The sequence below is a fragment of the Musca autumnalis genome, unplaced genomic scaffold, assembly GCF_047663935.1.
Source record: "Musca autumnalis isolate F117 unplaced genomic scaffold, ASM4766393v1 scaffold_4, whole genome shotgun sequence".
Taxonomy (NCBI): domain Eukaryota; kingdom Metazoa; phylum Arthropoda; class Insecta; order Diptera; family Muscidae; genus Musca; species Musca autumnalis.
Genome location: NW_027411977.1, coordinates 227,676,508 through 227,688,917, shown reverse-complemented (window position 1 = coordinate 227,688,917; position 12,410 = coordinate 227,676,508). Strand labels below are relative to the sequence as shown.

At 31.1% G+C, this 12,410-nt stretch overlaps 1 protein-coding gene across 5 annotated transcripts in view; it reads right to left on the bottom strand.

The window, feature by feature from the left end:
• The window catches only part of LOC141401152 (uncharacterized), a 275,773-nt gene extending 264,804 nt beyond the window's left edge, over window positions 1-10,969 (bottom strand). For 2 of the 5 annotated variants that reach the window (XM_073981078.1, XM_073981077.1), the window contains exon 1: window positions 10,683-10,888. The gene's annotated coding sequence lies outside the window, so the exon portion shown is untranslated. Of the gene's footprint in view, window positions 1-952; window positions 1,530-9,565 lie in introns of all 5 variants that reach the window. The other 3 variants (XM_073981075.1, XM_073981074.1, XM_073981076.1) reach the window with 3 other exon arrangements.
• Window positions 10,970-12,410: the final 1,441 nt, after the last annotated feature.

Genomic DNA, 12,410 nt, shown 5'->3' with positions numbered 1-12,410 from the left:
ATTCTCGTTTATTGAAAAAGTAATTTTAATAAAATCCGTGTTTATTGAAGAAATAATTTTTAAAAAATCCACGTTTATTGAAAAAATAATTTTTAAAAAATAAAATCCACGTTCATTAAAAAAATAATTTATACAAAAAATATTCTTAAAAAATTCAAAATTATTGAAAAATATTCTTAAAGAAATCTAAGTTATTGAAAAATATTTTATAAAAATCCAAAATTGTTCTTTAAGATTCAAAATGATAGACAATTATTCTTCAAAATTAAATTAATTAATAAGAAATATTTATTAAAAAATCCAAAATTATTGACAAATATTTGCTACAAATCCAAAATCATTGAAATTTTGCTTTAAAAAATCCTAAATTACTGAAAGATATTGTTTACAAAATCCAACATTTGTTAAAAATATTCTTTAAAAAATCCAAAATTATCAAAAAAATATATTTTTAACAAATCCAAAATTATCCAAAAAATTATTTTTTAAAAATTCACGTTTATTGAAGAAATATTTTTTAAAAAATATACAGTTATTGAAAAAATATTTTCTAAAAAATTCATTTTATTGAAAAAATAACATATACAACTTCACGTTTATTGAAAAAACAATTTTTAAAAAATCCACTTTAATTGATTTTTTTAATCCACCTTTGTAGGAAAAAATGCTTTGGAAATGCACGTTTACTGAAAAATCGTATCTTTAATCAAAGACACTTGTCCTTTCAGACCCAGAAAAAGGTTAATGTCTGTGGTCTTAAGAAAAGTTATATTCAAGGACATTTAAAAGAGGACAACTGCAAAATACTGAACAAATATTTGCCAAACAATATACCACACATATTTTAGATAAAGAGATAAAAACGCTACAAGATAAAAACATCAACTTGGCATCTTCATCAGTAAAAAAAAAATAAAGTAAAAAAGAAAAATGAATAATTATAAAAAATTACCTTAGTTAATTCAAGCGTTCCATTTTTCTTTTAATTGTTGATTATCTGTAGCCACCCTTCCTTTTATTGATTTCCTTTGTATTTATTTATTAATTTTATTTTACTCACTTAATTATTTCAATATTTATTTATTTTTTATTTCTTTACATTTATCCATTTAACACTAACAGCAGAAATACTTTATTCTTTATTCCAACATTTATTTCTTTCTTTACTATTTTTTCTCTTCTTCCGTTGTCTATCTTATCTTACATAAATACAACGTGTTTAACTAGTGGTTAATAGATTTTTTTCTTTAACTTTTTTGTTGGTTTGTCGTTTGGCTTTATCTCGTTTTTTCTTTGTTTCGTTCGTTTCGATTCCGCGTTCTTTTTTATCTGTGAAAAAATAAATTATTATTATTTATTTTTCTAAATGGCCTTAGTTTTTGTTTTTTTTTTTTTTTTTGCTGTTGTATGATTTAGGCTTTGTTCGGAAGGTTTGTTTGGAAGGTTTTGTTTTTACACGACGACGACGCGATTGTTGTTGATAAAGTAAGGTAGGCAGTTATTTTGTGGTGTTGTCAGCGATTAGGAATCTGAAAAAATGGAAAAGATAAATTGATAAAGTTAGAATTCAATGAAATGTGGAGGGAGATAATATAAATGGCAAGATAATAATGTAACTATTTAGAGCGAAAGAAAAAATGTTGGACAATGAAATTATGGCGTCAAAAACCCAAATACATATTATCATTAGGACTTTTTTAAACACCTTTGAATTAATTTACAAACAGGATTGAAGAGAGTTTTTAAAAATAAATAAAAGGGGAACGTCAAATAACACTTTTAGCGAGGTGTTTGTCTACGCCTTTAGAGGCGTAGTGTGACGCTTCCAAAATATCCAATATTACCAAGTTGACCTTCAATGTGGAGGCTTTAGGCATTGAATTAGTAAACCACCCTAGCAAATCACTGTTATGAAAACTGTTATGTTTGAAGTTCGGTTTCCTGATGAGGATCCAGGTCTTTTTCCCTGTGAAGTTACAGATTTCATGGCTGGCCGACATTCTGTCTCAAATTCCTACTTTTTTATTTAGAATTTTTGACACCCATCTTTGAAGAAATATGTGCATCTCTGCCAAAAATTATATCGTTGTAATCGGCACCCTAAATACTGTGGTAAAATGTCAGGGCAAACCCTTAAACGACATCAGAGTCAATGTTTTTGGCTTTTGTGCGGAAGATGCCAGAAAGAGTGGAGGGAAATAATTTATACACGAGCTTTCCGGATCTTTGAAAAAAAAAAACAATTTAAAAAAACACATTTGGGAATTATCGTAACTGGTAGTTATTTAGATATATGTTCGTGATTTTGTTTACAGCTTTTGGCCATTATACCAAAAGAAAATATGTATCGGTGTAAACAAAACAAAAAAATAAAAAAAAATATTTTTAAAAAATCCACGTTCATTAAAAATATTCTGTTAAAATCTTACCTTTTTGGAAAATATTCGTTAAAAATCCAAATTTTTTTAAAATATTCCTTAGAAATTCAAAATTTTAAAAATTTTTTGTAATCCAACATTTAAAAAACTATTTAAAATCAAATCTTTTAAAAAATATATTCTTAAAAAATCCTAGCATAAAATATATATAGAAATAAAAATATATTTAGAAATCCAATATTTGTGATAAAAATTGTTTTTAAAGTCCACGATTTATTTAAAAGAAAACTATTCTGCAAAGAGGGTAGTGATGAAGTTAAGCCAATGGGGGAATACTCCAGACTTAAGCAATCAAAAAAAAAATATTCTTTAAAAATCGATTTAAAAAAAATGTTTTTTAAAAATCCCCCACTTAACGAATGTTTTTAAAAATCAACGATTTAAAAAAATCAGTTTCCAAAAAGCCCTCGTTTTTCGAAAAAAAAAATGTTAAAAAGTTCACGTTTTCCGAATTTTTTTCTTTAAATATCTATGTTTTTCGACTTTTTCAATATCCACGTTTTTCGATATTCCTTTAGAAAGTTCCATTAGCCAGGAGAATTTTTTTTTGTAAGTGAGTAAAAACGAGTAAAAAAGTCTCAGTCGGCTTTGCCGACAGATATATACCGACAGATCGAATGCATTTAAGGTCTCTTCAGAATTTTGTGGCCCTTTTTGGACATTTGAACTTGGCGACAAAAATGTGGATTAGGAATTAGCTGTACTAAGACACAAATGTTGATTTTTTGTGGGGGAGGTACCCTTAGAGAGGACCGATATGGGCCATTTTAGAAGTTAAACAAAATTTTGACAAAATATTAGGAGATCCAAAGTTTGGACCAAATTGTTTGCCCCATTCAAGTGATATCGTCCTAGCATTTTAGTGAAATTTTTTAAATATTGTGGAGAAGTACCGGAAGTTGAGAACCGGTATTGCCCCATGAAACTAAGATTGGATCAAATATGACAAAACCAACCATATCGGTTGATCAGTTCAAGAGTTATCGTGCTCTCCGATCGCCACATATGGTGACATAGGGTTTTTTCGGGCTGTTTTCCCAAGAAATATGGACTTGCCCCTGGAAAAGCTTTTACCGTCGTAATGGATGTAGCGAATGCAAATCGCTTCAACAAAAATCAAAGTGATTCGAGAGCAGGTCTTAAAGTGAACTTATCTGAAATTTTGTGTGAGCGGTACCGGATGGAGTGGACAAATATAGTCCATATTTGAACCTGATCTATATCTGGTAGATATATTAGGATGTGTAAAGTAAGGACCAATTCGGTCACTCCCTTCAAGAGTTATCGTGCGCAAAATTTTTCCGAACATTTTTGAACATTTGTGGGGGAGGTGCCTGAAGGAATGGTCCGATATGGCTTATCTTCAAACTTAAACTATGTTTGGACAAAATATTACTAAGGCCAAATTTTGGACCGAATTGACAGATCCGTTATCTTATGCTCTATCCACTACACATGGTGTCATAGGGTCTTTTTGCAACTTTCAGGCAATTTTCTCGGGATGAAACTTGTGCCGTCGTATGGAGGGTAATGAATACAAGTTGTTGCATCAAATATCAAAGCGATTTGAGAGCAGGTCCTAATCTGAACTTAACCGCAATTTTGTGTGGGAGGTACCCGAAGGAGTGGACCGATTGAGTCCATATTCGAACCTCATTTAAGTCTGGTAGAAATTTTACAATGTGCAAAGTATGGACCAAATCGATTTCTCTTTTCAAGAGTTATCGTGCCCACAAATTTTCCGAACATTTTTGAACTTTGGTCGGGGAGGTACCAGAAGGAATGGACCGATATAGCTCAACTAAGTTTGGACAAAATATTACGAAAGCCAAAATTTGAAACGAATCGATCCATCCGTTCGAGAGTTATCGTGCGCACCAGCCAGCCGGACGGACATTGCTAAATCAACTCAAAATTGTCTGAATCACATTTCCTCCAAACATGCTTGGGGCCTAAAACCATTATTTCGATGACGTTTATTTTTGAATTTTTTTTAATCAAATTTTTTTCAATCCATTATTTAGTGAAAATTATGTTTTAAAAACTTCACTAGTTTCTTTAAATAAACGAAAATGGAAAATCCAGAATTTAAAGAAAAAATTTCACGTTTATCAAAAAAATTATTTTTAAAAAATCCACGTTTATTGAAAAAATATTTTTTTAAAAATCCACGAGTTTTTGAAAAAATGTACGATTTTTCGATAAAGAAATATTAAAAAATACAATATTTTAAAAAAATCATAAAAAATCCACGATATTTCGAAAATATTTTTTTTTTTTTTGTTAAAATCTACGATTTTGTGAAAAATATAAATTTTTACTGGCCGGTCCTTTGGATAACGAGTTATCGAGATTTTACTGTATATATGTTTTAATTTTCTTAAAAAGTCCAATTTTTTAATAAATAATATTTAAAAATCAAATACCATATTTTATGAAAAATATACTGCAAAAATTCAATAACTCTAAAAAATATTCTTTAAAAATCCAAAATTTTTGAAAAAGGATTTTCTTTAAAAATAAGCATTCCTTTATACACTAATACCTCGATTTGCGTTGCCTCGATTTGCGTTGTTTCGATTTGCGTTAACCAACAAATTATAGATTTTGTTTCGATTTGCGTTACAGATTCGATTTGCGTTATATAAAAAATAATATATTTGGCTTTGAATATAGTGAAGTGGACATTCATGGGTTCTTAACGTCACACGATAAAACAATTAGAAAAGATTTTTTAATTTACATTGCCTCGGAACATGCATTAGAGGGACAATCACTAGCGTCTAACTACCGCAGAAAATATTTTTGAAATTTTTTCAAATATCAGAAGCTAATCAAATTATAACCAAAGCAATTGAAATGTTTGTGGACAACAATTCAGAAAATAGTAGCTGTAATCCAAAATTGGCTATGGGAGATGCAATCAATATTCTTACCAAAAAATTTATTCGACCAAAATTAAAACAGCTTTTCTCAGATAAATAAAATATTATAAATCATTCGCATAATGTGACGATTGTTTATTGAATAAATAATTTTATAGGGGTGCTTTTTTATATTTTAGTTAAGTTTTTCGTAAAAAGACTGATTTTGATATTCTTTACAAACTAATAATAATAATTGATATAGCATTTTTACCATTAAATGTTAACAACCACATTCGATTGAATTTTTAGTGCCAAATTTACTCTTCTAAAAACAATTTTGGAACCAATTAACAAATTCTTCACACAAACACGTGGAAACACGTGTTTCGATTTGCGTTGTTTCGCATTGCGTTGAAGTTTGTCGGAACCAATTATTAACGCAAATCGAGGTATGAGTGTACTGAAAAAAATATTTTTAAATATATCCACTTTTATTTAAATAATATTCTTCAAAACCCACGTTTGTGAAAAAAAAATCTTTAAAACTTTCACTATTATTGAAAAATTGTTTTTTAAATATTTATTGGAAAAATATTCTTTAAAATATCCACGTATAAAAAAATATTCTTTAAAAAATTCTCGTTTATTGAAAAAATATTCTGAAAAAAATCTACTTCTATAAAAGTATATTCTTTAAAAATGCACGTATATTGAAAAAAATATTTTTAAAGAAATCCACTTTTATTTAAATAACATTCTTCAAAACCCACGTTTATGAACAAAAATCTTTAAAACTTCCAATACTGAAAAATTATTTTTTAAAAAAAAGCTACGTTTATTGAAAATTATTCTTTAGATATTCACGATGTTTTAAAAAGATTCTTTACAAAATCCACGTTTATTGAAAAAAATATCCTTTAAATAAATTAAATAAATAAATAATATTATTAAAATAATACATCTATATATATAAAAAAGGATGATGTTAGTTACTACGCTTATAACTCAAGAACGGCTGAACAGATTTTGACAATTCGCACCAATTCGGAATAGTCTCATGGCAGAAAAGGATAAAACCTAAAAAAACCGCGAAAATCTGCGAAAAATTTGCAAAAATATTTTTTGAAAAAGTCAAATTCTCTACACATTTTTATCGAGCTTTTGCGTTTGGAGTATACCGTGACACTTTTTTGCACAGATTTTGCAGAACATTTTACATGCACCAACAGCGAATGACATTTTTGTGCTTCTTTATGTCAATTTTTGAAAGTTCTGAAGATATTTTTATTTACAATCTATTTGAGTAAATTTATTAAAAAAAACAATTTTCTTTCTGCTGTATCCAAACTATTCTTTATGCAAACTAACAGCGAAAATTAAAGGTGACTTTAGTCCAAAAGGATATTAGTGGTTTCAGCGGTGTAAACATTATTTAATCGATTTCAAAAAGCAAAGAGATTTTGCTGTTCATTGTTTTGTCGTGAAATAGTTTTTAACCGTACGTATTGAAAATTAGGCAGAATCTCATGTGTTTGTAAAATGAATATCGTGGCAGAACGCGGGAAGGCCAAGACTTTTTTAGAATGAGTAAGTTATCAACGATATCGAAAAGCGTAATATTTAAAATTGGAATGAATGAAACCAAGAAACAGAAGGGGTTGGAATTCTTAGTGCGGCTTATACGAAATGTTTTGTATCGGACCAAATATTTAACTATAATTTAGTTATGTAAATATGTCGTTTACTTTCCGGTCGCAATCACAATGCCGGGAGTCAGAACTTCAACGTTCAAATCTACACCAAAGCTCTGGAAGAAATGCTCCAAATGGCGATTTGAATGGAGCTTTATTACGTGTACACAACTGACTACTTACTGCTCACACAATTCTCTTTGAATTCTGCCACAATTTAATTATGACAATTGTCTATGCCAATAAAAACTAAGAGTCATAACATTCCCTATCATAGACATCAGTAGTGCGATTCTCTAACACATTTTTTGAGTTACCGACAAAAATCGGTAAAATTAAAATGCTTATAATTTCGGTAATTAACGATATTTTTCGGTTAGTTAGCAACCGAGAGAAAGTAGTCGTATAGTTCTTCTGTCAACTTTTATTTGAACTTTTCATTCATAATTTTGCGTTTTAATTTTACCGACATTTGTCTTAACTCAAAAAATGAGTTAGAGAATCGCACTACAGGCATAAGTTTGACTTTAAATTCTCATGTTTCATTATACAAAATCTTTGATTCTAAACGGCACATGGGTGACATACGTCCAAAGCAGAAATGACCGTAGAAGTTGCTTCACCTAAAATAGCGACCACCCATCTGGAATATTACCAATTCACTCACGCGTTATTAAAATTAAAACACATGCTCGATATAAAATTAAGCCATTGTAAATCTCAGCGTTTATTCATTTCGATATTGCAAAAGGATACATTAAGTTTCCGAAAAATATTCATAATTTAATTTCAACGGAAAGGGACCCACCCCTTTTATGAAATCCCGGACGCAATAGCTACCCATATTAGCAACAATTGCTTGAGTTTGCTTTAAGCTGATAAATGAACTCTATCGAACGGTGATATTAATTTGCATCAACTGTTCAACTAATTTTAACAAATTTAAATCCTACTTGCAAATAAATAGCAAGACTGTCCAAATCTAATATGTCTGATGCGATAAACCTAACCAGTTACCAAAACGATCGTCTCTTAGAAGTTGATGTGTGATACACATCTCTTAGCTAGATACCATGTTTTTAATAAAAACTATTTAGTTCACATGGCTCAATTAAGTACATTAACTAAAATCTGATAATTAATTGAATTGGGCAAAAATTAAATACAAGTTAAATTTTCTATTTACTTGGAAAATATCTCTTACTACCTCAAAGATTCTAAATCGTCTTTCAACCCAGCGTGATAGTAATCTTAATAATGTTTGATTTTATATCACCAATTGCATGTAGAATTCGCATATAACAGGGAATTCGCACGAGAAGAGTGTCATTTTTGTACACCACAAAGTAAGGAAGAAATTTAGACGAATAATGAAGGTGGTCACAACAAAACGATCGGACTTATCATTTCAAATCAGACTAACTTTTCTGAAAAAGTTCCAAAGTGAACACTTGAATCACAGCATTACCTGCATTTTTTTTCGATTATAAAATATCTTTGAATCTAACTTTCTAATCGATTCATCAAAAATGTTTAATGGAAAAATCCAAGATAGCGACTACGATTATTGATAAGATTTAATAATCGCTCATACCGCGTTGAAATTCAGTTAATTATTATATTATAGCATTGAAAATGCTAAAAGTTGTCACAATTTTATCTCAAGGAACCTTTCTGAAAACCATCGATTGTGAAACGAACATGGCCGTGATTATATAACTTTGCTTCAACATTTTTAATTTACATCTGGAAATGCATTATTTACTCAAAAAATGTATCTTAACCTTAATTACATTAGGCACCTTCCCTAGCGGCAATTGTCAGTTTACAGGAGAGAGTCGAGGAAAACGGAAACATTCTACCTCTTAATACCCTTTCTCTCCGACAGACTGACAATTCACACAAGTAAAATTGCTCAATGTAAAGATTCTAAATCGCCCTAAATTGTTTTGGTCTCGGATACTCTGCAACGTGATAGCAATAATTGTATTATATGTCTGAACAAAAGTCATCAAGTTCAATACTTAACAGACTGCGAGACGAAGTTCGCCGGGTCCTCTAGTGTTTAATAAAAACATTCTTTTAAAAGCTCACAAAAAATATTCTGTAAATTATCTAGTTTTTTTTTAAATATTCTTTAGAACATCCACGCTTCTTCGTAGAATATTGTTTGAAAAAATATTCTTCAAAATCCATGTTTTTATAATATCTATGAAAAACTATTTTAACCTACTATTAGTGCCCCAGGCCGTTATTGACACTGAAAACGTTCCCGTTCTCTTATCTTCCATTGAAAATTGCATCGTTTCAAACACCCAATTAATTGCAAATGTCAATATTTATCATCATCAACTTCAAAACAACTAATTTTCATATTTGAAAAATCAATCAACTAATTAATAGTTGTGATTAAATTGGGGATTATAAAGCATGTTTTATGAGTGGTGTTTGTTGTTATCAAAACACCCCGGGCGATTAAAACGGTTAATCGCCTACTCAGAGCTTTGCTATGGGCAATAAAACGCTACAATAAATTTGACAAGAAAAAATGTGGTCAAAAATTACTTACATTTTACAAAGTAAGCGATCGATGTTTGACAAATGTTGGACTTGGCGGCGGCTCCAACGAGATGTGAAACCAAAAACCAGAAATGTGACCAAAGTGGAGGACAGACAGCCAAACTGCCCGAGATAAACTTCACGGTAAACACCTGTCAATTTTCAAACTAATTTATGCAACGAAGATCAATTAACAAGTTTCTGCAGCGTTTTTGGTTGCTTCAGCTAGAAGCAGACAGTAATGATGGCTGGCGTTTAAACTGTAACACACACACACACGAATAGAAGGAGTGAGGTTACGACAAATTCACTTTAAACTGTAATTTTCACACACATTTTATGTTGCTTGCCGTTGGATGTCTGTCTGTCCGGTTTTTTTAGTTGTCGGCGACATTCACGCATCACAACATAAAGGCAACTTTAGTATTTTGTTTTTTTTTTCTTTTACACTGCGAACTATTTTTTGTTGTATTTGGCTCACACCACCAGCACACACAATTGCTTTTGGGGTTTCGTTCGATACTTTTTTGATTTGTTTATTTTTAAAATTAGACGTCTAACACACAACCACTTGGTCGACGACGACGACACAGGTTTCAAAAAACAGAAAAAAACTTTCGGTAACAAATTTTTTTTAACGATTTCTTTGCACCTTTATTTACGAAGTAGTCGGTCTTCGTCAAAACGCAATCTTTAGATATTTAATTTTGTATTTTTTTCTGTTTTATTTGTTTTGTTTTGCTATAATTTTTCCAATCAATTAAAAAGCGACGACGCCGCTAACGATTAACCTCATCATAAAAAACACCGACCGACACACTCTCACTCACTTCTGGTTGGCGGCGTTAAAACTCAAAACGAACCTTATGCTGAACGATCGATCGATTGAACGGAACATAGACTTGGTGGAACTTCTTGGTTTTTTTTTGGAAACGAGTACTCGCACGCTCTCGCCGTATTTCCTCCAAATCGACGACACAAATATGCCAAACATTCACTATTTGATTAATTTATTAGCTCGACATTAATTGGATGGATATTTATCGTTTGTTAAACGGGCGATTATACAACATCAAGAGAAGCAAAATTGAAAAAAAAAACGAAGAAGCCAAGTAACACACACTCACTATTTATTGAAATGGCCCAAAAGAAACCATAAAATTGGCTAACGCAAAAAGGCCTCAAAAAATCAATCACAAAAAAATTATCAGATCAGATCATTTACGAGAGCGTTTGTGAAGCGAAAAACGGAAACGCGTAAATTCGTACCTCCGCGGTTGGCGATTCAGTAAAAACTAAATCAACAAGTTCAGCTAAAGGCACACACAATGCCGGCCCTATAACCAAAACACCAGCGATGCGACATAACACAACATTGACGGCGACATATTATTGCTCTCTGCAGAATACCACTGCTCGCTCCATCTCGCGCGATCACTCAATGAGCAAAAGCCCCCATTTTATGGAAGAAAAAAGCTTTTTTTGCTCCACAATGAGAGTATTGTATTTAACTCACAAGGTGGTTGGAAAAATTTTCCTCTCATGAGTGCATGAGTTGGGCCAGTGTGAAAATGTGAGAAGAACTGAGATCATATTTTTTTAACCGGTACCGGAAACCTCTCAAAAAATTTACCGGTAAGCCGGTAAATTTGCAAACAGAATGAGAGCCAAATAGGGTTATGAAATGGGAAATTTTAAGAATTATTGAGAAAATTTTGGTTTTTTTAAAGAATATTTTTTCAATCATTTTTGATTCTTCGAAAAATAATTTTGAGATATTATTCTCAATAATTTTGGGTTTTTAAGAATACATGTTTTTTTTTTTTAAATTTTAGACTTTATAATTTTGGATTTCTTAAAGAATGTTTTTATACAGTTTTCTATTTACTATTTTTTAAAAAATATTGGATTTTTTAAAGAATTTTCTTTCAACTTTTTAAATTTTAAAGAAAATCTTTCTAGAAAATTTGGATTTTAGAAGAATATTTTTCAACAATTTCGTTTTTATACCCTACACCACTATGTGGGGAGGGTATTATAAGTTGGTTTTGGCCAAAAAGTTTGTAACGCATCGAAATAATGGTCGTAGACCCATACTTATACATACCAAAATGAATGTCTCGACGATTCGATCTGGCTATGTGTGTCCGTCCGTCAGTCCGTCCGTCCGTCCGTCTGTCCATCTAAACCTTGTAATCACGCTACAGGTCGCAATTTTGATCGGATCGTCACCAAATTTTGGGTGTTGATGAGGGTCCCGGAGGGGAAGAAGCCTATTGATTTTGGTGATGGTCGGATAATATTCAGGGGTCGGAAAGGACAAAAAACTTATTTGGGGAAAAAGTCAACGTTTTATTTCAAAGCGAATATCTCCGCATCTATAATGGTTATATCAAAAGCAAAACCTGCTAATGAAAGTAGAAAATATCACCTTTTCAACGATGTATAGTTGTCGTAGGGGGTCAAACAAAGAAGAAATCGCAATAGCCGCTAATACAACCCATCTTTTTATTTTTGCGATTTGAGTTATAATGACGAATATCACAGCTTTGGTTGGGGATCTTCCAAACGCAAAGCCTGACTATGAATGAAGAATATCCCACCTTTACAATGATTCAAAGCGGGTTGGTGTAGGTGGCCAAATAACGGAGATATAGCAATAGTCGGTAATACATCCCATTTTTCAATTATTTTCAAAATCGCGCTACAGGTCGCAATTTTGATCGGATCGTCACGAAATTTTGGGAGTTAATGGGGGTCCCACAGAGGAAGAAGCCTATTGATTTTGATGATGGTCGGATAATATTCAGGGGTCGAAATGGGCAATAACTTATTTGGAGAAAAATTCAACGTTT